Source organism: Danio rerio, chromosome 1 (assembly GCF_049306965.1).
Source record: "Danio rerio strain Tuebingen ecotype United States chromosome 1, GRCz12tu, whole genome shotgun sequence".
Lineage (NCBI taxonomy): Eukaryota > Metazoa > Chordata > Actinopteri > Cypriniformes > Danionidae > Danio > Danio rerio.
In genome coordinates, this window is record NC_133176.1 from 13,910,064 (window position 1) to 13,925,012 (window position 14,949).

Consider the following 14,949-nt stretch of genomic DNA (forward strand, 5'->3'; position numbering starts at 1 on the left):
TGTTATGGATTATTTAGAAATGTGTTTACTTTTCATTTCTAGGTTTAGGGGTTTCACTGGTTTTTAAGATTTTGTGGAGCTTCATTAATGAAACCTATTATTAAATATAAAGAATAAAGGGGGAAATGAAGTAAATAATTATATAACATAAATGATAAATAAAATCGAACAGTTATAAAAAAGAATTATTCAAATGAAAAAAAAAATCCTAAAAAATAATAATAATTAACTAAAACTATACAAATATAACGGATAAAGTTAATAAATACACAATATAAATAATAAATATGAGTAAATGATTATACAAAATAGTTGCTAATATAATTAAAGCCTACAAAACCAGGCTCTTTATATATATATATATATATATATATATATATATATATATATATATATATATATATATATTAAAATTCACCTACAGCACACGTCTTTGGACTGTGGGGGAAACTGGAGCACTGGGAGGAAACCCACGCAAACATGGTAAGACCATGCAAACTCCACACAAAAATGCCAATGACCCAGCCAGAGACCTTCTTGCTGTGAGCTGATCATGCTACCCACTGCGCCACCATGACGCCCATAAGCAATTCATTATATTTATACTACATTGGATAAATGTGTCTGCTAACATATAAATGTAAAAATAATCCATATTTTTAAAAAAAAAAGCATGCACCATCTTCAGTCTCCTTCGCATCTTTTCAGAAGATCAGAAACGGAGCCACTAACAAATATTTCATTGCTTTGTGATCATCACAATCAATCAAGCCAGAGCTTTTCAGGTCTTCTAAAGCGCTCACATAAGATCTTCTTTTAGCTGTCAAGTAGAGACACCTGCCTCGCCACAATACAAGCTACTCAGTCATTAAAACCAGTCTTTAATGTTGGTTACTCTTGAAATGTATGACAGGTTAACCTGTGTGCTAGAATTCAGAAGCGTGTCAGAAAAGTTGGAACGACTCAGGATGGTGCACTGCTTCGTGGAACATTTCCCTGCACAAATGATGCATTATTCACATCAGTCTTGTTTACATAATCAGAATGAAACAACAGGAATGGAGCATTTTTCTGTCAAACACGTTTCCCCCTTTGTTGACTGATGAACACACGCAGGATTCGTCTTTTGCTGCATAATCACAGAAGTTAAATCAAATGTGTGTGTGTGTGTGTGTGTGTGTGTGTGTGTGTGTTTGTCCTGTAATTTCCAGACAACTCCTGCTAAGTTAAACAAAAGAAAACCAATAAGCCTATTTACACTGTTGAGAAAACTAAGATGTCTCATACTTCTACAGGGAGAAACATGCAACATTTGGTAACAAATGAACTGTTCATATCATCGGTAAAATCACAGTAAAGAGAGAGTTTAGCGTGAAAACACTGGTCTCATTGAGGGGGCTTTTGCAAAGCGTTTCTAAGTGTACCAATATAATTTGAGTTAAAGACATAATTACCGCTGGAGCGCTGCTGATCTTTGCTGTGAGGAACTAGCGATGTGCGCAATTAGTGTGATTTAAGTCACTATCTTATCAGTGCCAAAAGAAAAAAAAAAAAAAAAAAAACTAGCATTGCCAAACACTTTATTCAGGGAGTGGATGACATTTTTTTTTCATTTTCTTTGATACATTTATTTTCTCCCTCTCTCTCTTTGCAAATAACACTTCACACAAAAAGTAGTACTTGTGTACCAACTCAGAGTGAGAAAATTCACAGTAAAATGCCTCAAAAAGGGACAAAAATGACATGCATGTGATTAAACACATCATGACAGAATAAAAAATATATTCAGTTAGCAAAAACAAGAAAAAACAAAGAGAAGACCAGACAACCAGTGACTATAACAACTGATACACACAGACAGAAATAGAACTTTAAAACTGGATTGACAGTTTAAATTTAAATTTTAATTTACTAGAACTTTTGTCACGCTGTTTTGACACAATCTACGTTGTAAAATCGCTATAGAAATAAAGATGAATTGAACTGAAATATTCATTTGCTAACAGAAACAGACTGACAAATACACTTTGATTTAATCACTGTCATCTTCACTTAAAATGTATTACTTGTGTACCATCTTACAGTGAGAAAACTCACAGTAAAATGCCTCTAAAAAGGAACAAAAATGACATGCATGTGATTACACACATCATGACAGAAAAAAAAAACAATTCATTTAGCAAAAAAAAAAAAAAAAAAAAACCCAAAGAGAAGACCAGACAAACAGTGACTACAACAAATGACACACACAAAAATTGAACTTTAACTCTGAAAACTGGACTGACACAATTTCAATTTACTAAAACTGTCAATTTCAATTTACTAAAACTTGCTGCTTTGACACAATCTACTATGTATAAGTGCTATGGACATTAAGAACTGAAAAATTAATTTCAAAACAAAGACAGACTAAACTACACTTTGATCCAAACACTTAGTTATCGTTACACAAAAAGTAGGACTTGCGTACCAAATTACAGTGAGAAAATTCACAATAAAATGCCTCTAAAAGGGACAAAAATGACATGCATTTAATTAAACATGGTAGTCTTTCCATAGTAACAGCAAACCAACCCAGACATGGTGTCAGATGTCATTCATAATGACACACTATCTGAAATAAAGGGATTGATTTTGTGGCCCCAAGGAAATTATTTTTTTTCCAAATTCAACTCTACATCAAACTGGCGTAATGTAACGTAGTCTGAAGCTGGCTTAAAAATGCATATCTGTCTTTTTTGTCACTCACCTCTCTCTGTGTTGATGGTCACTTAAATCACATATTGTAAAGAGACTTTGCAACTGATATGATAGACGTCATATTAACGATAACTAATATCTACAGAACAATAAGTAAGGTATCACAGCCTGATCTCACGAGAAAAAGTAAGTATTTTATGTTTCGTCAGTTTAGTGGCTTTAGAGTTCAGTCATCTGAAAATTTATGATTTAAAAAAGGAGGCATGGCACCCAACCCCCCCCCTAAACCCAACCGTCATTGGGTGATTAGCAAATCATTCTAAATTGTAAAATTTAGATTGTATGAATTCATACGAATTAGTCACTAAATCAAAAATCAAAAAAGATTGCATTGGGTATCATGTACATTCAGCTGGTTGTTCTTGCAGAACAAAGTCCAACAGTCGACACTATTCTACATATTATTATTATTATTATTATTATCATTATCATCATAATTATTCTGTTTGCAAGATGACACCAAACAATCAGAAACAGTAGACTGACAGATAAGTATAAACTTTATTTACATTTCAAGAGTTCACACTTAGCTGATGATTGATTAAAAAAGCTTGTTTAGCTTGCTGTCCCAGGAGAGAGCCCTGAGCTCATGAGATCCCCGAGCTCAGGGCTCCCTCCTGTTTGCAAAGTGAGAGGGGAGTTTGAGCTCAGGTAGATCTCAAGAACTCCCCTGCTGTAGTAGCAAATGAACAGATAGAGATTGCTCTTACGAGATAACTACTTACAAGGAGCATGCCTGGTGCTGATTTGGATTAATCAGTTAACTTAAGTCGCATGTTTTTGGATGGTGGGAGGAAACCGGGGAACTCTTGCTTTGAGGCAACAGTGCTAACCACTGGGCCACCGTGCCACCCATCTAGGAAAGAAGGAGGAGTAGGGGTGGAGGGGGAATTCTTCAAAATGAAGATGGCTGTTATATAGAACTTAGGGAATTTATAGTGGCTTAGGAATCGTCTGATTGGTGAATCATAAATTGATGCAGGATCAGCTGCAAGCAATTACCATGTGATCCTCTCGAAATTAGTTTATAAATAATCTTTGTGAATTTATTCATTAACGGTCAAGATGAGTTACAGTACCAAGATGAGCATGTGTTATAATAATGGGTTGTTAGCTGGAAATAACATGCCTTAAAATGTCTTGATTGACCAAGTAAGAAACAAACGTCTTTGGATAGGAAATGGCAAACTGCCAATGACCTGCTAACTGCCAATGAATAGATCAGCAACCCATTTGTCAACAAATCAGGTGAATACAGTATGTCTGTACAAGAAAATCAACTGCTGGAGAATGCAAATGACGACTTCCTTTAAGGGGTCAGTCGCATATTGCGTCTTTTCTAGAGTTTGCGCAAGTTCATTTTTACAATGAAGGTGACTCGCTTGCGTCTTTCAGGCACACCCAGTTGACTGCATGGGGCAAGTGCACCTCAATCACGTGACAAAATCTGACCGATCAGCTTCAGTTTATATCAGTGGAATATACACATTTCGGTAAAATTTTTGGTCTGGCATCAACAACAACGCCTCAATCAAAGTCACTTAAATTACCTTTTTTCCCCATTCTGGTGCTTGGTTTGAATTGCAGCAAATCGTTTTGACCAATGTCTACATGCTGCCATGTGATTGTCTGATTAGAAATTTGCTTTAACAAGTTGTTGGACATGTTCTAACCTAATTTTACAAGTTACGCAAGCTGTTTTAAGTCAGTTTAGCATAAAATGAGTTCAAATGACTAATAAGGTTCATTTGATTCAGTTTAAAAATTGAAGGCAACCAGTATTTTTTACAGTGTACATGTTTTGTATTGGTTGTTTTGTCATCTGACTAACCCCCCAACAAAAAACTAAAGCCAACTGTGGAAACTAATGCATAATAAAATTAATTACAAATAACAAGCAGCACCAATACCACTGTCTCTTTAAGTTTGTGATATTTGAAACAGTGTACAGAGCATTGGACACAATCAAAGGTATGAGCCACATATGAGATCAAATTCATCACAAAAAGATCATTTTAGCATCCCTACGCACATTTCTGTTTATGCATCACCAACCTACCAACGTCAAAATTGTTCATGCCTATATTTGGGTGACACCATGTAGTCTCAACCCCGCTTAAAATGCATATCTGTCTTTTCTGTCACTCACCAAATGACAAATATCCACCCTGTTGTGCTGATGCTCTCTCTGTATGTGCAGATGGTTGGCATGCGGCCGGTGGCATGTCAGCGTTGTCAGTCTGATGCCCTCTTGGAGGAGGGTAAGTGGCAGCACACACTCTCACCCTGGGCACTTGGGCTGATGGCATTTCAGTGAGGCCCGCGGGGAGCACACAAACTGCATACACACACACTGGCACAGGCCTTAAACGCTGGTCTGTGTGCTTGTGATAACCGTCACTGCCACCGCTCTTTGGCCCTCTGTGCCAGCCATTTTCCATTCCCCGCACTATGACAAAGCCAACACACAAATACACAAGCAAACAAATTCCCAGACCCACACAAACACCAACATGCAAAATGATGCTGAGTAAATGATGAATGTGGACATTTGATAGAGACGTGCTTTGTTTAAGATAGCAATTTTGGATTCTTCAGCATTATGCAAATGAGTTTAAACCAGACAATGGGTGCATCCGAAATTGCCTACTACTCAGTAGGTACTGCCTCTGAACTTAAATGTACTACTTGACCGTTAGAAAAGTACATCCTATACAGTATAAATGTCAGTAGTATGAATGGAATTCAGACGTACTACATCCGCCATTTTGTCACCATCACGTGACCTACTCGCAACAGTTGTGTCGCTTCACTCCCATTCATGAATTTTCTCGCAGTGCATCATAGGCAGTGGTGTAAAGAGTACTGAAAAATCATGATCAAGTAAAAGTACCATTACTTGCCCAAAAATGTAGTGCAAGTAGAGTAAAAATATCAGTTGTAAATATTACTCAAATATGAGTAAAAAGTATCCCTTTTAAAAGTACTCAAGAGTAGTGAGTATTAGACTGTAAAAAGTCGTTTTGCATTTACATGCAGTTTGTGCAGGCATGTGTAAACAAAAAATTCTGTAGTGTATTTAGCGATCTTCCTATATTCGTTTGTTTCTTCCAACCTTTCTTCCATTGTTTGTTTGTTTTGTCCTTCATTCATAATTTGTTCCTTCCTTCCTTCATTCATTTGGTCCTACCTTCATTCCTCCCTTCATTTGTTCGCTCATTCATATTTTTTTCCTTTTTTCAATAGGTCTTTTGTTCATTCGTTCGTTCCTTTCTTAGTTTGTTCAGTTCTTCTTTGAATCCTTGCTTCATTCATTTGGCCCTTTGTTCGTTCGTTAGTTTATATTTTTGTTCCTTTCTTCATTAGGTTCATTGCTCTTTCTTTCCTACATTCATTTGTTCGTTCCTTCCTTCATTCATTTGGTTCCTCCTTCGTTCCTGCCTTCATTTGTTCGCTCATTCATTCAGTCTTTTGTTTATAATTTTGGTTTCTTCCTTCATTAGGTCCTTTGTTCATTCGTTCGTTTGTTCGTTCTTTCCTTTCCTTCCTTAGTTTTTTCAGTCCTTCCTTGAATCCTTTCTTCATTAGTTCAGTCCTTCCTTCGCTCTGTTCTTCCTTCCATTTTTCAGGTTGAAGGAAAGTAGTGGAGTAAAATTACCAATACTGCACTAAAAATATACTAAAGGGAAAGAAAAAGTACACATTTCTAAAACTACTTCGTAAAACAATTCCTGAAAAAAAAACTACTCAATTACAGTATTTCGAGTTTTTGTTATTAGCTACTTTACACTACTGATCACAGGGTAGCGTCCATCCGATGTGCACTTTAGAATCTCGCCGTAAGTAGTCGGTTATCCATGTACTTCTCGCATACCGTTTTTCGAATTCTATAAATTCAGACATACTACTTGGCTTGCATACTGTTTTTAGCGTACTATATAGTATGGAAGTATGCCATTTCCGACGTAGCTAATCTCTTTCTATTAAAAAAGTGGAGTACAAGTAATACAAGTACAAGTAATTTTTTCTCTTGCACTATTTATTTTTCTTATAAAATACACTGTAAATGGATAAGATCCCTTTTACACATGTAATAACTGGCCTCTAATTAGCATTGGTGAGATGCAAATTGTGTTAAATTGTTTTTGGTTGAACAGTAAAATCTTTAATATATATTAAGTCTATTTTGATGGCCATTACTTTATTAGGACTTTATTTATTTTGAATATGTCTTCAGAATATGGCACTTTTTTCAGAGGTTCGAGTTAAGCAAAAAAAAAAGCAGAATTTTCGGCAACAATTTCTTTAGTCTTCAGTGTCACAAGACCCATCAGAAGTATTGCAATATGTTAATTTGATTCTCATCATTTATATTATTACCACTAGTGAAAATGGCTGTAAACTATGATTAATATAAGAAGTCCAAAATAAATTGACCTCAAATATGTAAACTCTCAGAAATTAAGGTGCAAAACCTGTCACTGGGGTGGTAACTTTTCAAAAAGTAAAATTTTGTATCTTATAAGTGAATATTGGTACCTTAAATGTACAATTTTGTACCTTTGTACACTCAAAAAATTAATTTTGCGGCTTTTGATCCACTTTGATCCATCCAGCTATATGACGAACATATTTGTACTATGTAGATATCCGTTAAGGCAGGAGGTACGTCCCAAATCACATACTTAGTTTGTTTATTTGTTAGTTTGTATGCTTTATTTATATAGAACATTTAAAAACAACAAATCTTGACTAAAGTGCTTTACAAATCAACCAACACACAAAATCTATACTTGTACATGTAAACAAAATAAAATTAATTACAATCAAGATGATTTTTAAATGAGACTTAAAAGCACCAAGGGAAGAGCATGACCTGATTAGGCATGGGCCGGTATAAGATTCTGACAACCTTGGATAAAAATATCACGGTTTTACGTTATCACGGTATTGTGATTACTGCTCTATAATATCTTCTTTTTAAATGTCTGGGTAAAAAAAAAAAAAAAAAAAAAACACAGCATATTTTATTTTGTGAAACATTTAAAATATTTTGGAGCAGTCAACAAGTCTGGCTAAATAATTCAAATGAATCATTGACTTTTGCTGTCTTCATTTGTTTCAAAAACACAGATTAAAAATAAATAAATTCTACTGGAGGAACTTTTGTTCTAAAAAAAGTAAATAAAAATCTTACACATACCTTAGGTATTACAGAAAATTTTGGCGGTTTAAAAACCTTGACTTTTCCAAACCGCTGTATACCTTGAAAACGGTCATCATCCCATGCCTGGACCTAATATATATAGGCAAATCATTTCACAGATGAGGGTTTGAAACATAAAAAGCCCGATCTCTTTTTGATTTTAGTCAAGACTTGGTGAAACAACTAGCTGAAACTGTTGTGACAACCGAAGAAGCCCAGATGAAGTATGCCAGTGAAGAAGCTCACCGATGGAAGTATGCGCCAGACCATTCAAACATTTAAAAACAAATAACTATAACTTGTACTGGATCCTAAATTGCACTGGAGCCAGTGAAGGGATGATAAAACTGGTCAAATGCTAGCAATTTTTTTAGTCCCATGCAGTTAAAAGCCTAGCAGCTGCATTTTGTACATGTTGCAGGCGTACAATTGAAGCATGAAAAACACCTGAATACAGAGAACTGCAATAGTCCAATCTGGACATGATAAATGTGTAATGTAATGTAATGTGTAATGTGTACTTTTTATATAGCGCATTTATTGTGTATGGTCATACACCCAAATCGCTTTACAATCATGAGGGGGGGTCTCTCCACACCACCACCAGTGTGCAGCATCCATTTGGATGATGCGACGGCTGCCACAGGACAACGGCACCAGTGCGCTCACCACACACTAGCTATTGGTGGAGTAGAGAGACAGTGATAGAGTCAATTCGGTGGAAGGGGATGATTGGGAGGCCATGATTGTAAGGGCCGATAGAGGGACTTTGGCCAGGACACCGGGGTTACACCCCTGCTCTTTCACGAGAAGTGCCATGGGGCCACAGAGAGTCATGATTTATATGTCTATATGCTTATATGTTTTATATGATAGTTTCTAAATCCTTAGCACGATTCTACATTTTATAATATAAACAAGTAAGAAGTGCATTCACACTGAAGAAACTCTAATTACAAGTGCACTATAAATACCCCAATGATGCACCTATTCAACCAATAAAAAGAAGTGTGGAATGTTAGACACTTCATGCACTCAATGACCGCTGCTTTGATACTGCTGCTTTGATGCTTTGACGTAGAGGAAGGTGTGAAGCTTTCGTGCACTGATGTTGGATTACTTTACTTTTTTTGATACCACAATTCTCCTATGGCAGTTATTATACCTCCCGATGGTGAATGTGGTTATACTGACAGCAGGTATTATCTGGTACTTTGGTAATTTATTTCACTAATTTGGCAACCGCCAAACGTCATCAGGGAAACAGTTCGAATTTCCGCTTAGTAAAGAAAACATTAGTGTTCCATTTGGGACAGCACTACATACATATACTATGCTGTTGAGTGTGTAAGTGCATAAGTGCATAATGTGCCATTTGGGATGTAGCTAGTGTTTCCCAACCCTGTTCCTGAAGAGCACAGCAAAAGTACACATTTTCAAACTCTCCCTAATCAAACACACATGAATCAACTCATCAGAACATTAGAAGAGACTCCAAACCCTTAAATGAATGGGTTGTATGATGGAGTCCAATAAATATGCAAAATGTGTACTGTTGGTGTGTCTCAAGGAACATGGTTGGGGAACACTGCTTTAAGGTACAAATGTGGACCTGTTACATACACAAGTGTAACTTTTGAAAAGGTACTTAATAACTCCAGTGGCAGATGTATATCTTTAGACTTTGTATCTTTACACTTTCAGAATGTATTATATATTTCATAAGGTCAAAATTATGTAGCTAAACTTTCAGGATTTGGAAATTTAAATTGTTATATTTTGAGAAAAACTTGAGAAACAGCCAATACCATCAAGCTAAAGGTCGACAGCAAGCAGACTAAAGTGGTAAGGAAAAATGCCTCAGTCAGTACTCTGTCTACAGAGATGGAGCACCCTTGGAGGATATGCAGGAGTTTGTCTATATGGACAGCACAATGTCAGCAGACGGTGACGTTGAAGTGAATGTCAGAAACAGAAAAACCAGACATTCAGTCTAAAGAAACACAAATCTGAGTTTTCAAACCAAGATAAGGGTCTGCAGAGTGTTTTTTTTATGGTTCTGGAGTGCTGGAAGATGACAGTAGCCATGGAATGAAAGCTGAAGGTCTTTCAGAACAAATGTCCAAGACAGATTCTCATGCTGATGATACACTGGGCAATGTTTTGAGCAATATGGCCGGGCAACCTTCAAAAATTATATCATCAATGGGCAACCAAGTAAGACACTGGGCGACTTTTTAGGCCAATGAGATACAGATACATTATTGTTACCAATCTCAATAAAAAGTATTTTTTTTACAAAGTATAATTTTTAAATGGTAAGGATTATAATCTAAATTAATACATATTAAACCTCTTTAACGTTATTAAATGTAGATGCTGAATCACTTTGTGTTGATTTTAAGTCTAAAGTTTAATTTCAAACGGTATATTTTATTTTCAATATCTGAGGTGAAGTATCTGCTGCTGCTTTCAGTATGTCATTCAAGTTCACATTATTAGCATTTAACACTGGATAAAGCACATGAGGTGTACCTGAGGTGATCATTGTCAGTTCCCCTTCGGGGGGAACTTCAGCACTATAAGTGGATTTGATTGTAAAATCCACGCATTGGGAGGTTCGGTTCAGAAGCTACTCGTCTGAAAGAGTATTGAACGGGCCAATTAAGAATGAATTGGCAGCGCAAGCCTGCGCAGGTGAGCGGCATAAGCAATCAACTGAGTATATAAGCTCACCTGGCGCCAGCAGACGCTATCCTTTTCGCTTCAGAGACTTTCTGATCGAGTCGATGAGGGTTCCTCCTGCTGTGACCAGCGATTCTGAGCGAACGAGAGCATTCTCCCGGTCCAGAGTGTGTACACGCAGTGGCAGACGGTCGAGCTGGGTTTCTCCCTTGCCTGGCGTTCTTTGGGTCCGGTCCTCCAGAGCGGTGCGTATAAAGTTGCAAACTTCACAGAAAGAGCAACACAGTCGTGCAGCACGTCCTTATCAGGACGGCGCTCCGACTGTGCGTTTCTGGATGCGGTGGTTTCCTGTCCTCGGATGATGGGCGCCGGCACTGCGTTACATGTCTGGGGGTCCAGCATGTTAATGCGCTGCTCGCGGGCAGTTCATGTCGTCATTGCGATGCCATGACTGTTGCGCAAGATCGCGGTTAGCCTTTGCAAAAGGGCGAACCACCCCAGTTGTCCCCTGCTCTGCAGCGGGCACTCGGGCAGATCTGAGGGTTTCAGCGAGAGATAATCCGTCGCCCACGGGCCCGCGGACCTCCCGCTCCTCTAAGCGCTCCATCCAAGCTTCGGGCGGGGGAAGCGATCCGTCTAACAGATGGTAGCCCTTACGCCCGATGACACCGGAGACCAGATGTCCACCGCGGCATCGGAGGGTGGACTTTCATTGTCCGATGATGATCCAGACCCGCTCGCCCCCTTCGGGCTGGTGAGCGCTGTCACTACGGATCCTGAAACGGACATGTTAGCCGTGCTTTCCCGGGCTGCTTCGGCCGTGGGTTGGAGATGGTTTATCCCCCAGCTCCGCGGCCGGACCGACTAGAGGGGCGTTCCCTTCTTCCCGGAGGTGCACAGTAGGCTCACGCGGTCTTGTAAAGCACTTTTTTCTGCTCGTGCTGCGTGTTCCTCCACCCTAACCACTCTTGACGGTGAAACAGCCAGGGGGTATGTGGCGATTCCTCAGGTTGAGTGCGCGATGGCGGTAAATCCGCGCGGCGCCTCTTCTTGGCGGGGTCCGCCTCGTCTCCCATCCAAAGCCTGTAAGTTATCTACCTCCCTCGGAGCTAGAGCTTACATAGCTGCGGGCCAGGCTGCTTCCACCTTGCATGCGATAGCCACCTACCAGCGCTACCAAGCGCAGGCGCTGGCCGAGCTGCACGAGGGTGGGTCCAACCCAGGCTTACGAGCTTCGCACCGCCGCCGACTTAGCTCTTCGGACTACTGAGTCCGCTGCGTGTGCGTTGGGGAGGACGATGTCCACATTAGTGGTCCAGGAGCGCCACCCCTGGCTGATATGCGCAAAGTCGACAAAGTCCGCTTTCTTGACTTCCCCATATCCCCAGCCAGGTTCGGCGACACTGTCTGTGAATTCACCCAGGAATTCAAGGCGGTGAGAGAGCAGTTGGTGGGTGATGTCTTATCGGCGGTCCGTAGCCCGCTCCGCCCGCCGTGCCATTCATACCTGCTCCTCGCCGAAGGCGCCCGCCTACGAGAGCTGCTCCGCCCCCGCACACGCCTCCGGCGAAGCGAGCGCGTCGGGCACCTCGGAAGCAGGCAGCCCCCCTGCCCAGAACGCCGCTAAGTCCGGCAACGGACCGCGAAGCGCCCCTGGGACAGGCCATCTGGAGAAGAGGGAACTTGCTCTTTCCCCGCTGGAGGGAGGGGCCCCATTTCCAACGGCACTTTTTACTGCCATGAAAACATTATGAAAGGGCACTTTTCACTTCCCCAGATGTGACAGCCCGAAATCTGCCAGTCTGGGACGCTATGCTTTCTAGCTTGCAGATTCGGTGCGTTTCGCCAGTGGCTCACGAGCGCTGGGAGGACGGTCTCCTTTCTCCCACCCCTCGAGCCTCCCCTCCGGAGCTCGGGTTTGGAGTGAGAGCAAATATCTCACCTCCAGCTTTTCCGTGGGACCCGCGAGCTTCCCGGATCAGCACACCCACTCCGCGCTGCCCCACTGCTGGTACGTCAGCGATTGTAGCGATGAGTCCATTAGCGAGAGCTCTGCCTGCCTGGTTAGCGCGGGCCAGCTCTTTGCGGTGGCTCATATGCACAATCAGACTCGGCTATGCGATTCAGTTCGCGAAACGGCCCCCCAAGTCACGGGTGTGTATTCACCAGGGTCAGCCCCCTGTCCGCACCTGTCTTGCGAGAGGAAATTGCTGTCCTCCTGGCGAAGGATGCAATCGAGCCGCTCCCTCCAGCCGAGATGGAGAGCGGGTGTTACAGCCCACGCTTCATCGTGCCCAAAAAGAGCGGTGGGTCACGGCCAATCCTAGATCTGCGCGTTTTGAGCCGCTGCCTGCACAAGCTGCCATTCAGAATGCTCGCGCAGAAGCGCATCCTGCGGTGCGTTCGTCCTCTGGGTTGGTCTGCAGCATTAGACCTGATGGACGCGTATTTCCATGTCTCCACTCTTCCTCGCCACCGACAGTTTCTGCGGTTTGCGTTTGAAGGTCGAGCTTGGCAATACAAAGCCCTCCCCTTCGGGCTCTCTCTGTCTCCGCGGGTCCTCACCAAGCCCGCGGAGGGTGCCTCAGCGCCCCTTCGGCTCGCGGGCATCTGCATACTCAATTTCTTTACGACTGGCTGATTTTTGCCCTCTCTCGGAGCAGTTGATTATGCACAGAGACAAAGTGCTCTGGCACTTCCACCTGTGGGGGTTTCAGGTCAACCGAGAAAAGAGCAAACTCGCCCCCGTGCAGAGGATCTCTTCTCTCGGGCTGGAGCTGGACTCGGTCACCATGGCAGCGCGCCTCTCCGGAGAGCGCGCTCAGCTGATGCTGTACTGTCTGTGAGAGCTCGACAGTAAAATATTGGTCCCACTGAAACTATTTCAGAGGCTCCTGGGGCATATGGCATCCGCAGCCGCTTCATGCCGCTCGGATTATTCTATATGAGACCACTTCAGCACTGGCTTCACGATCGAGTCCCCAGACGCGCATGGCACGCGCGCGCACACCGAGTCTCTGTTACTGCGCTGTGTCGCCGCGCCCTCAGCCCTTGGAGCGACCCCTCGTTCCTACAGGCCTGGGTGTCTCTAGAACAGGCGTCCAGTCTTGTTGTCGTTTCAGCAGACACTTCCAACACGGGCTGGGGGGCTGTGCGTTGCGGGCATGCAGCTGCGGACCTGTGGAAAGGTACCCAGTTGCATTGGCATATCGCCTGGAGCTGTTGGCAGTGTTCCTCGCTCTCCACCGTTTTTTTCCGGTGCTGGAGCGGCAACACGTGCTGGTCAGGACGGACAGTACGGCGGCGGTGGCGTATATCAGCCGTATAGGGGGTATGCGCTCTCGCCGCATGTCTCAGCTCGCCCGCCGTCTGCTCCTCTGGAGTCATCCGCGGCTGAAATCGCTGCACGCCATTCATATTCAGGCAAGCTCAACCGTGCAACAGATGCGCTCTCACGGCAGCCTTGCGTCCTGGAGAATGGAGACTCCACCCCGAGTCTGTTCAGCTGATATGGGCGCGATTCGGGGAAGCCCAGATCGATCTGTTGCTTCCCCCGAGATTGCTCATTGCCAGTTGTTCTTTCCCTGACCGAGTGCTCTCGGCACGGATGCACTGGCTTACAGCTGGCCTCGGGGCACGCGCAAATACGCGTTTCCCCCAGTGAGCCTGCTCGCGCAGTTACTGTGCAAGGTCAGGGAGGACGAGGAACAGGTTGCTGGTTGCGCCTCTCTGGCTCAACCGGACCTGGATGTCAGAGCTCTCCCTCGCGATAGCCCTCCCCTGGCAGTCCCTTCGAGAGAGCACCTACTCTCTCAGGGACAGGGCACCACCTGGCACCCTCGCCGATCTTTGAAGAGATTTTTAGACGCGAGGAAGACTTAGGTAACCTCCGATTGCGGTGGCTAATACCGTCACTCGGGCTAGAGCCCCCTCCCCGAGCGCGCCTATGCCCTGACGTGGAGTCTATTCACTGAATGGTGTGTCTCTCGCTGAGAAGACCCCCGTAATTTGCCAGATCAGCGTTGTGCTTTCTTTACGCCGAGAGAAGTTGGAGAGCAGGCTGTCGCCCTCCACACTCAAGGTTACGTGGCTGCCATCTCCGCTCTCATAACGCGGTGGCTGGCGGCACCGTGGGAACGCATAACCTCATCATCCGGTTCCTCAGGGGCGTTAAGCGAATTAATCCCCGCCCCCTCTCATGCCCTCTTAGGATCTCGCCCTCGCTACACAAGCCGCGTCAGATCCCTTCGATCCTCGACTCAGTATCTTTCTGTCCCTGAAGACAGCTCTGCTGGTCG